We start from the raw sequence: 12,645 nt of genomic DNA on the forward strand, positions 1-12,645 counted from the left end.
TATACAGACGGCATGTAAGAGGCTCAAGAGCAACTTTTACATTTAAACCTTTGTGTGGATCTGGTTGTAATTTATTTAAAGTTTACATGTCAATTACATTTGCATTCATGCCATGCCATGTCTATTATTTGTGTCACATGAGTTTTAAATTTGCATCTCAACTTGTGGTTTGAATTCTTGATGGTTGAATTTGCTAGAAGGTTCAAAAAGTTTGAATCCTTTTTCCTATATTTTCCAAATCACATTCAAATGGGTTTTGTTTCAAACCTATAAACCATTTGAATATTTTCCAAATACTAGTACCGATTTGAATCCAAAAGCATTTGCAAAAACAGAAAACAGAAAAGGGAAACAAAAACTCACCTGCTTACTTTAGGCCCGAGCCGGCCCAGCAGCCGCTTCGGCCCACCTCCTCGCGCGAGCGCCGCAGCTCAGCAGCGCAGGCCGCGGCCCAACTGCACCGCGCGCCGCCCGCCATGCGCTTCCCGCGTTGAAGCCGCATTCTGCGAAATGCGCGTTCTCTCACAGCTTCTTCCTCCCCTCACCTTTTCTTCCTCCTGGCCGGTGAGCCCCGCGCGCCACGTCCGCCTCGACAGCGATAGCTTCCCCCGCCTCGCCTACTTAAGCGCCCCAGCGCCTCCTCCTACCCGCGCCGTCACCAAGAAACCCTAGCTAGGGTTTTCTTCTTCCCCTTCCACGCAGCGCCGTCGCCCCGTTCCTTCGGCCGCGGACGCTACTCGACGCGCCGCCGTCTTCGGCCGAACGGCGACAAACCGACCGCGTCACCCGAACCGCAACGTTGTCTACTTCGTCCACGCGCAAGCAATTGGAGCGAGATCGACTACACCCACGCCCACTTCATCTTCTTCGACTCCGGCCGCCGCCGCTTCTCCGGCCAAATTCCGGCGAGCCCGTCCACCAATCCCCGTCAGCTTCCTCCTGGAGACTCAGGGTGAGCTCCTCTTCCTCCCTCTATTTTCCGCGCTTAGTTTGGTGCGTCTTGTCGCCGTAGCCAAGAGCGCGCGCTCCGCCGTGCGCCGGTGAACTTCGGCTCGTCGCTGCGCGTCTCCCCAAGCGTGTTGTGGTGGTCTTCGTGCCACTTAGTGTATTTCTGCGCGCCGCTTCCATTTTCCGCGCCAGATAGCCTTCGCCGTGCCGCGTGGTCGCCGCCGGCGAGCTCTGCCATGGCCGCCGCGCGCGCCCGCTAGCTGCCGGTTTGCGCCAGGTTAAAACGATGTGCGCCCTACCTCTGTTGAGATCCGACCGCTGTCCCAACTGGCTAGCTCACTCGTCTGTTCGCTCGACACCGACCCGACCCGGGTTCGATCTCCCGTGGCAGCAGGGGTAAAAACCCCAAATTTTTGTGCTTTGAACAGGCGACTGACAGGTGGGCCCGGTGGACCGAGTCCATGCGCCGGATCTGAGTGGATTTCTTTTGGGTTTTGTTTAAGTGCATAGAGTTGAGTTAATCTTGTTTAAATCCTAGAAAATGCATGCTATATCCAATTTGAGCAAACCATATATGTTTTGAAATCAGAAAAATGCAAGGAATTTAACTGTGCAATTAGAATTATATTTTGAGGTTTCAAATTTCAAAGCTGTCCCAGATTTGAAATTCAAAAGTATGAACTTGATTAGTCTCTAGTTTAAAATGGGTAACTCTTTGTGATTGTTGTAGACATCAAAGTTGATCGTTGTGACTTGTAGAACACAGTAACATACCTAGTTAGGCCATTTGTGTATTTTAAAACTGCTGTCTACCATGTTCTAATCACCTAATGGTTAACTTTGTTGCTCAAGGGAATCGGGTCACTTGCATATTGTCGCATCATGTTGTCACATGCCATCTCATGTTGTATTGTACATTGCACCTATGAATGATTACTTATTTGCGTATTGTGTGATTTGGTTCTTTACGATAGCGACTCCGACTTACTCCGTCGACGATCCGGGTTCCCTCACTTCTTCGGATCCCCTTTCTCGGTGCCCAGCGACCGAGAATCCAGGCAAGCAGCCAATCCTTGAACATGTTGATTATACCCAATGCCTCTCTCTCATTCTTGCATTAAGTTGCGTTCTCGGTTCTTGTCACGATGCCTCTCGAATTGCATAGCTTTAGTCAGCTCTACTCAAATGCCTGTTGTCTTGTTCCTTATCCTATTACCACGTCACATGTTTGTTATTGCCCTACTTGGTCATTAGAAGTCTGCCTAGATTGCTAGTCTAGTGTCCTTATCTGGGGTTCCACAATTGCTACGTCCACATGCTACTTTTCCATATTTAATTGCAATTATTAAACTTTACCTGCACAAGGCAACGATGGGAGGCCGTGTTAACGCATTGGTGTTTTGTTCCATTGGCGCCGACCTAAGGACTGAGTTCTCGTTTTCGCCGACCTAAGAAACTTCGCGCTAACCGCTCGTGGGAGAATATATGGGTTCCCCCTCGGCTTAGTACTCGTTTCATAGCTCTTCCAGGGGCCACATAGTTCGGGCGTTCCATTTGACATATCGCATATACACTGGTGTTGTGTTTGGAGACTTGTTGGTGACTTTGCATTCATATAGGATTGTAGCACTAGTCTGGAGTGGTCATTCTGCGGACACTGAACCACTACCAGCTGTCCTCGCAACTCTTGAGTCCGTACGACGCTTCGGCCGGGCTTTCGTTTCGGATTAGACTCAGTTGGGTTGGTCCCCTGGCTTAATTGTGGGGCTTGGAAACGTCGTGTCGCCCAATCCTGCCAACACACGCCTTTGTGTGTTCCTACTCGAGTGGCAACAAGGGTTGAACGAACGTGTACGGGTAAATTGGCACACCCTGCAGGGATAAATCTTTCGGAAAGCCGTGTCTTGATCATAGAGAACTCAATCAATTTAATTAACTTAATCTCTTAAACTTGAGTAGTAATTAGCCTTTAATCATGGATATGCCTAAAACTGCTTAAGTGTGAGTGCCTTTGGATCATTTCCTCACAAGGGGTTGAGGGGGTGATAAGAGGTTGTGTTTTGTTTGATGTTAGTTGTTAGAAGATCACCTCACTTGGTAGACGCTCCTTATCCTCCAATTAGACGTTGTCATTAGTGTGTCTCTCCAGATATATCGCTGCTGCATGACCCCACCATTTTACCCATCCTTTGAGACTTTTGCATATCTAATTTAGATCTCCCGTAAGTCTTGCGAGTACCTTGTACTCAGTTGTTGTGCAACGTTGTTTTCTCTAGAGTTTCCGGAGGAACAGGTGAGTGGTTACTTCGTGGAGTTCGACGACGACAGCTTCGACGCTTAGCCAGAAGATTCCAGAGCAGGGTTCTGTGAACTTGTGGCGGGCTCTTCTTTTCAGTTTCAGCCTCTTAGGCAATAATTGTAACTTGTCCGTACTCGGGCCTAATTTGCTTCCTCTGATGTAATGATGATTGTGGATATGTGTCCGTGAGTTGTCATAACTTGGTATTTTTGCTCCATGTATGAGCTTGATTTAACTCTTGTGTCTTAGAGCGATGTAATGATATCATTGTTGTTCCAACCTGCGGTGAACACATTGCGTGTATGTTGTGAAGTGTTCATCGTAGGGAGGCACTGGGACTTGATTTATGCGCGAGTTAGCATTTGGGGCTAAATTGTATAAATTCAGTCTCGGGGTCTCACACGCCATCACTCCCGATTGTCTCCGGAAGCTCTTATTGAGAATAACTTAGGGACTCAGGAATACCTAGACTCTAGCTATCTTCAGAAGAAAGAATAATTTAGGCTGAAAGATTTAGCTTGTTTTCCTTTCGTGTTTTTCATTAGTTCTTGAAGAGAACACATGCAAAATAATAGGGAAATGAAGTTGGGCACGCATATAGCACAAACGTTGATCATAGGTCTTTTTTTTTTCTGTGCCATGTTCCTTTAAGATGACATTGGCTTGAGAAAAATCTCCAAATAAACATTCAGGAGGTTTTGGTCCCGGCGGTGTTGGGTTTTCTCTATGGAGGCGAGCTCCCGCCGGAGCTCAATGATACGGCCATCGTGCTAATAACGAAGGTACGAAATCCACAGTCAATTACTCAATTCCGGCCTATTTCTCTTTGTACTGTCATGTATAAAATCTACACCAAGATGATCTCTATTCGAATGAGGCCGGTTTTGGAGGACACGATCAGTTTGGAGCAATGTGCCTTGTTCCTGGTAGACTGATAACTGATAATGCCCTTGTGGCCTTTGGGTGTATCCATAGTATGAAGAGAAGGAAGAAGGCGAAAAAAGGGTTCTGTGTTGTCAAGCTAGATATGATGAAAGCATATGACCGAGTTGAGTGGGCATTCTTGGAAGCAATTATATTGAAACTGGGTGTCCCAGCTGTGATGATCACACTGATTATGAAGTGTGTTTCCTCTGTTCGTTTCTTAGTGAAATTTAATGGGGAGTTTTTACCTCCATTTATTCCATCTCAAGGTTTGCGGCAAGGAGATCCCATGTCTCCGTACCTATTTCTGATGTGTGCAGAAGGCTTGTCCGCCATGTTAAATAATTTCAGCTTGGGCTATGTGGACAAGGGTAACAGGGTGTGTAATCGTGCGCCTTGGATTACTCATTTATTGTTTGCCGATGACAGTCTGATTTTCATTGAGGCATCCGCTAGAGGGGCGGCACGATTGAATGTTATTCTACATATGTACAATGAAGCTTCTGGACAGTTGGTGAATAGAGAGAAGAGCTCGATTTTCTTTTGTCCAGGTATTCTGGAAGAGCACCGGCAAATTGTGAAAGGAGAACTGGATATTGATGTTGAGGCTTTCAGTGAGAAGTATCTGGGGTTACCGACTGCTTTGGGTCGATTAACCGGTAGTTCTTTCGACTATATCGCTGAGAGAGTTAGAAGTAAATTGAATCGTTGGTCTGAAAAACAACTTTCTTATGCTGGGAAGGAGGTCCTTATTAAAGTGGTGATTCAGGCTATGCCCACTTATAGTATGAGTTGTTTTCAGCTTTCAAAAGGGACTTGCAAGAAGTTGACCTCCCTAGCGGCCACGTTCTGGTGGAGTGGTTCGATTGATAAAAGATCCATGCACTGGCTCGCGTGGGATAAGATCGCAAAACCAAAGGGATGTGGAGGAATGGGGTTCAGAGATCTGGAGCTTTTTAATCTATCTCTTTTGGGTAAGCAAGGATGGCGTCTCATCACATCACCTAATTCTTTGTGTGCCCAGGTCCTACGGGGGAGGTACTACCCATCTGGAGACTTTATGCAAGCTGTGGCACCTCGGGCAGCCTCTAAGACTTGGCGTGCTATTCCGGCCGGTCGACGAGCGCTAGAGGTTGGCCTTATCAAACGTATCGGCAGTGGAAATTCAATTTCTATTTGGAACGATAGGTGGATTTCTGGATCTCCCACGCTAAAGCCCTTGGGAAGCTTAATGGCTAATAACTTGGAAAATGTGAGTGAGTTATTGTTACAAGATCCTCTTTGTTGGAATGAACCACTTATTCGGTTGGTGTTTCTTGCCCCGGATATGGACTTAATTATGCAAATTCCACTTTGGCTTGCTAATGGGGAAGACTGGTTGGCATGGGAGTATGAAAAATCTGGTATTTATTCTGTGCGCTCTGCGTATCGGGCGTTGGTCGGCAATCGAGATCGGCAGGATGCTACTTCTCATGCTCAAGCTTCAAGCTCCTCTGTGAACATGGAGGATAGATGGAAATTATTGTGGAATCTGGATGTTTCACCCAAGGTACGAGTTTTTTGGTGGCGAGTTCTCAAAGGTATTGTACCTGATTTCGCGACTCTCACCAGGCGATATGTCATTGTTTTAAGTACCTGTCCAGTCTGCAAATCTGGGTCTGAAACCCTTTTCCATGCGCTGATCGAGTGTTCTCATGCACAACTCTTTTGGGTGGCGGCAAGGGAGCATCTTAATCTGAAATTGCCGCGACTTCATCAGAGATCGTGGGCTTGGGATATTCTGTGTGAATTATCTTTCGCTTGAGGGGATAGAGAGATGATAATCTCAATCATGGCAGCCATTTGGAATCACGGAATAAATGGAGTCAGGTCGACCAAGGTTACAATCCGGCGAAAGCGATAGAGTTTGTCTGTGAAACTCTGTGTGCGCTGAACACTCTGAAGAAGAAGAAGAAGAAGAAGAAGAAGAAGAAGAAGAAGAAGGCCAAAGTTTCTCGTCTGCTTTGTACATGGCATGGTCCAGGCCCTGGAATAATTAAGCTTAATTCTGATGGTGCAATTCGAGCAGAGGAGGGTCGTGCATCTACAGGTGGAGTTGCAAGAGACTCCGCGGGTTTCCGGGAGGCGTGGTGCCGCTTGTATCAGGACATCACGGATCCTCTCATAATTGAGACGCTAGCTGTGCGGGATGCGGTTCTCTTCGCGAGGGACCAACACTTCGACCACATCATCATCGAAACGGATTGTTCGGAGCTGGTTCGTCTTTGGCTGGAGAGGAGAAATCATAGAGCCATGGTGGCTCCTATCTTAAGTGAAATTAGTGAACTTAGTCTTTTCTTTTCTAGTTTTTCCATTTCGTTTGCTCGGCATTCAGCTAATGCGGTCGCTCACGAATGTGCACGTTTCGCGTGGGTGAATGAGGTGTCGGCTGTATGGCTGGACGTGAGCCCTCAGATTTTGATTCACAGCCTACGGGCTGATTGTACTCTTTCTAGTATGATTTAATAAAGTTCACGGGTTCCCCTAAAAAAAACATTCAGTCCTGAGTTTTAACTATGTGCCTATGTTGATGGAATTTCATATGTACCATGCAGAATTTGCGAAGTATTCTATCGCTGAAACTTTGCACCACGTCCAAATTAACCAGCACAGTCTGTTGACCGTCAAATGGCTGATAAAAAGATGATTTTACCCCTAACACCATTAACATGGCCAGCAACAACTCCGCAGTATGCCATTACATAATTTTGCCACGAGTTTAGCACACAAGTTTGGAATAAATTTGTTCAAAAAAAGAACAATAAATAATTTCAGTTTGAAGAAAACAATAAATTTCAGTAGCATATTCACTTATTTAGCTTAACATCACAATTTCCACAATAAATTCTAGCTGAAAAATACACCCAAATTCATCATAATTCACTATCAAAATAGTTGTCCAAACTCCACAAAATTCATCAGGAGCGAATGTTCGCTCTTTAGTCTCCTGGAGCGAACGCTCCGTTGTTCGTGTCTGCCTTGTGGTAACTTGCCCTTGGTATGTGGTCTTGTGGCAACTTGCACTTTGTAGGTAACAAATTTACTTTGATGGTGGAAAAATTAGCCCGCACTAGTGTAATTTTAGTTATGTGACGATGCAACTTTGCTCATCGCACAAAAAAGCTAAAGTTAGGGAGTGAGAGACGTTCCCATTACTAGTGTTATATTTATGTCATTCGATGAAACCCATTACTAGCGGACATGTGCAGAGTAAAACTCCAGTCCTTGTAACGAATACCCATTTAAATGTTTGAATCCCAATCAATTCCACCGGAGTTTCTCTTCTTCTTCTTTTTTACCTGCAAAAAAAAAAGAGAAACTCCAATGCAATTAAGCTCGGAGTAGAACAGAGCACGTCAATTCAAGCCATTCGCGTAACTTCCTTCAATTTCGTCCGCGCTATATAACAGCTGGCCACTCCCATATGCATCCCAACATCTCGGTAGTACCATCTCTCTCACACGCCATTGTTCGCGATCATCGATCCGTAACAAAAGAAACATAAAGGCTAGCGTGCACAAGCTGAGCGCAGCAAATTCACACGACGCAATGGCCTCCAAGATCACCCTGCTCGTACTGGCAACCCAGCTCCTCCTCGCTGCAGCTGCACCCACGGCGGCCACTCCCGACCGTCCCCCGCCGTCCCGGCAGCGCCATTCCCCCCGCTGCCGTTCCCGGCCAACGAGGGCGAGGCGGCGGCGGAATGCTGGAAGGTGGTGGTGCAGGCGACCGAGACCTGCGCCAGCGACATCCTCCGGCGGCTGGCCTCCCCCGAGCCCGCCGTCCGTGTCGGCCCGGCCTGCTGCGGCGTGCTCCGGAGGGTCGGCGAGAAGTGCCTCCGCCCTCCGCGACCTCTTCCCCGGCACCCCGTTCGACCGCTTCTACGCTCCCTTCCTCGCCCACGCTTGCGGCGGCATCCCCATCGGCGCCACCAGTACCGCTCCCGGTGGCCGCCAGTAATGTGTGCACGCGACGATCCGGTCTCTGGAAGCTCTGATTGGGAATAACTTAGGGACTCGGGAATACCATACCTAGGCTCTACTTATATCAGAAGAAAGAGTAATTTAGGCTGAAGGACTTAGCTTGTTTTCCTTTCCTAATTTTCATTAGTTCTTGAAGAGAATACACGCAGAATAATAGGGAAATGAAGCTGGGTGTACAGCAAAAACGCTGATTATTCGATAAGATTTCTTTATCAGAGTTCCTTTGGAATGTAAAATGACATTGGCTTGACGAAAAATCTCCAAATAAATGTTCAGTCCCTGAGTTTTATCTATGTTCATATGTTGACAGAATTCCATATATACCATTTCGAAGTACTCAAATACCATTTAGAATTTTCGTTTTCTAAATCTATCGCTCAAATTTTACACCACGTCCAATTAACCACCACAGTCAGTTGACCGTCAAATGGTTGATAAAAAAGACGATTTTACCCCTGGCACCTTTAAAATGGTCAGCAAAAACTCTTTGGTTTGTCCGGACATAATTTTGCAATGAGTTTAGCACACAAGTTTGGAATAAATTTCTTGAAGAAATAATAGCAAAAAATAATTTTGGTCTGAAGAAACAATAATTTCAGTAGCACATTCCCTTATTTAGCTTAGCATCACAATTTTTCCAATAAATTCTTGCTGAAAAATATACCCAAATTCATCATAATTCACACTCCAAATAATATATATTCAAAAACTGTTCTATTTTCGCCACTTGACGGTCAGCTAACGGCAATCGTTAATTTGGACTCGGTGCAAAACGGCAGTGGTTAATTTCGGCTGGGTGCAAAATTTGAAGTGGTTTTGAGCATTTGGGCAAATTCGAAATGGTATATGTGGAATTCCCTCTTACTTCATGTTAATTTGATCCAAATGAAGCATATCCTGATTTTCTCCCATTTTATTCCAAGGACGTGGTTCGGTCTAATATATGGCCGGGTAAATTTACTAATTAAGTCAACCAATTCAGAGAAGTTTCACTCCTGTTCTAGTAGTAACGACAACCCATTTAGACCAAATTACTTACCCCATGCAAGAACTGCAATGCAATTAAGCTTGCACATCATCAATTCATGCCATTAATTCGTGCTTAACCTCCCTCTCTTTCCACCGCACTAACCTCTATTAAAACTCGAGCTTCAAGCCATCCCGAGATCGCAAACAGAGCAGTACCCAATTGCTCCATAGCAACAGAAGCTCCAACCTCCAAGCTTAAACAAGTACTCGCACAATGGCCGCCAATATCACTCTCCTCTCCTTCACCCTCCTCCTCCTCCTCGCACCCATCGCAGCGATGGCTTCCGCTTCCCCAACGACGACGACGACCGCCGAAAGCAGCAGCGTCCCCGCGGGGCGCGAGGTAGGCGACGAGGCCCCGGCCACGCTCCCTTTTCCTTTCCCGTTCCCGTTCCCGCTGCCGAACGGAGGCGACGCGGCGAAGTCCGTGCAGGAGTGCCTGAAGATGGTGCTGCGGGCGGAGGGCTGCGCCGTGGACATCCTCCGGTGGTTCGCGTCCCCCGATCTCGCCGTGCGCGTCAGCCGGGTCTGCTGCGGCATCCTCCATAAGGTCGGCGACAGGTGCATCCGCGGCCTCTTCCCGGCATCGCCCTTCGGGCAGTTCTACGATCCCCTCGTAAGAAACGCTTGCGACGGCACCTACAATAGCCCCAACAACCCCGGCGCCGGCGCCCGCCAGTAATTTATATGTAGCTGCTGTACGTCGTCGGAGATGTGCATGTCTATCCTGGCTGCTTTCCGGTGGAGAATAATTCAGGCTCTTTTTCAAAAGAATGAAGATTATTTTTTGTTGCTTTTATCTTTTTTTCTGAAGAAAATACGCAAAATATAGAGGCCACTCGATCGCAGCAACGTGATTAGCAGAATAGCTCTCCGCCTGCATGTGCTTGTGTGCCGCGCGCCTGTGTTCGTCCATGTGTGTGTCCGTGTATGTGTGTGCGTGTGTCCGTGTATGCGTGTGCGTATCCATGTATGTGTATGCGTGTGTCCGTGTATGTGTGTGTTGACTGGCCTTAGGTATATTCCAAGAAAAATGATTAGCTGATCAGCTCCATTTATGTGTGGGCATCTTTCTTTTTTCTGATTGAAAATTACATAAGTTTTACATTATTAATAGAAACACACGTATATATGTTACATGTTGTCGTGTGCATCGATCGATGCAGAGGCCGGGATGACCTCTTTTTCGAGAAAAAAACGAATATTACTTGTGCTACCGCCGTGTTGGATTGTGCAATAAGAGAAATGGAGAATTGGGACCCGATACAGATAAATAAAGCCTACGTATCTAACCTGTTTTACCACAACCACACAAAATGTAGTACAAAGTTCAGACGAACCTTAATATAAGGTGAATCTAACGAATATAAAATCATCTGAGCACTAAAAAAAAATCTCATGCCACTGAGATTTATTAAAACTCACCAAAATAAAATTGCCAATAAATAAGAAAATTTGTTAAATCTCGGTCATCTGCAACTCACGCGCAAAACTCAATTGCACATTAGTAGAGATGATGTGCAATTCATCTAAAAAGGTACTCTTAAGTCTCAGTCGTGAAGAAATACATTTAAATCTCAGTCATGCACAAATCACAATTAAAATAACTCAATTGCACATTTGTATACTTAATGTGCAACTCTCCCAAAAAAATAAAATGCATGTTACTAGAGATAATTTGCAATTCACTTAAAAAATATCATTAAATCTCAGTCATGTTCAACTCATACTAAAATAAGCAACTACACATCAAGAGTCTTAATGCGCAACTCTCGAGGAAGTGGGCCCAGCTCACTTGGTTGGGGGAATGGATGTAAAATCCCAACACCTGTGTTCAAGTCCTCACGAATGGGAATTTAGGTTCTTATTTATACCATAGGGTCTCCCTTACAATTTTCTTTCAAAAAAAATGCAAAACTCCTTGTGATTAGATAAATAAATTGCACATTAGGAGAGGTAATGTGCAAAGTATCAGTCATGTGCAACTCATTTGCACAACAACAGTCGTAATGTCTAACTCTTGCAAAAAAAATCTAAATCGCAAATCAGCGGAGGTGATATGCAACTCAACCAAAAAAACACAATTGCACATCAAAAGGCTTAATGTGCAACTTACTAAAAAGAAGCTTAATTAATGTGCAACTCGATCACGTTCAAACAATACTAAATTGTGTATCGAGGGAGGTGATGTGCAACTAACAAAAAAAATCAATTGCACATCAAGAGGCTTAATGAACGATTCACTTCTGAAACACTAAATTGCGCATCAAAAGAGCTGATGTGCAACTAAGCAAAAAAAAAACTCAATTGCACATGCATATAGGACACGAGCAACTAATCCAAAAAACTCAATTGCGCATTGGGAGAGACCTTGTGCAACTGGTCTAAAAAACTCGAATGGACTTATCCTTGACTATTTCTCTGACAATTTATATCTAGCAAAGTCCAAACGAAAAATTTACCCCACTAGCATCTAAGCCCATGCGTTGTCGCTTGACCTCGGGGAAAAACCATGGCTCGTGGCCAATCGAACGGTTATGGAGGTGATTGAGTTCTAATAAAAAACGAGCGATTGAGAGTTAGCAAATACCCAAAATAGGACATACAAAAACTAAAATGCAAATTACCTCCTTTATATGTTGCATTTTACGTTAGGTCACATATATAACTTGTGCAACGATGATAGTGGAATTCGGAGCATGGAATAGGTCACATTTTACATTATTTTACTTTGAAAATATCTCATTTATACCTAGAAAACACACATCAACCACTTGTGATTAACACAACCGGAAAAACTAAATAATAAAATAGAATATAAAGATGAGAACAGGAAATCAAAAGAAACAGAAAAAACAAAAAACAAAATCAAAGCAAGGTGCAAATAAGAAACAAAAATAAAAAATGAAACAAAAGAAATGCAAGAAGAAGGTTCGAACTTGCAACCTCCTTGCAGCCAAGCAAATACCACACCACCTACCAGCACGACAGCAAGCCAATAGTGCAAATTCTCAGTTGATCACGTACCTATTGCGTTGTTTATATGCTCTAACGGCAGCACGAATCTTAACGCCCGATCGAACGGACCAGACGATCGACTGAAAAATAGCAAATCCGTATAGAGAAATGAAGCTGGTCATTCGGTACTACCGTTGATTATTCAATAAGATTTTTTGTTTGTTTGAGCTGTAACATGGCAAATTTTGGTTAGTACTCCCTCCGTCCATAATTCTTGTCAAAATATTACATGTATCTAGATGTTTTTTAAATAGATATATTTATTTTTGAACAAATTTGAGACAAGAATTATGAAACGGAGTTAGTACAATATTCCAGCGCGTGTCACTGCAAGTTAATTTACAACAAAGTGGCCATTCGATCAGCAAGGCACGGAACGGGACATCCGTAGGGGAGTCGTGTCTG

The sequence above is a fragment of the Brachypodium distachyon genome, chromosome 3 (assembly GCF_000005505.3).
Source record: "Brachypodium distachyon strain Bd21 chromosome 3, Brachypodium_distachyon_v3.0, whole genome shotgun sequence".
Lineage (NCBI taxonomy): Eukaryota > Viridiplantae > Streptophyta > Magnoliopsida > Poales > Poaceae > Brachypodium > Brachypodium distachyon.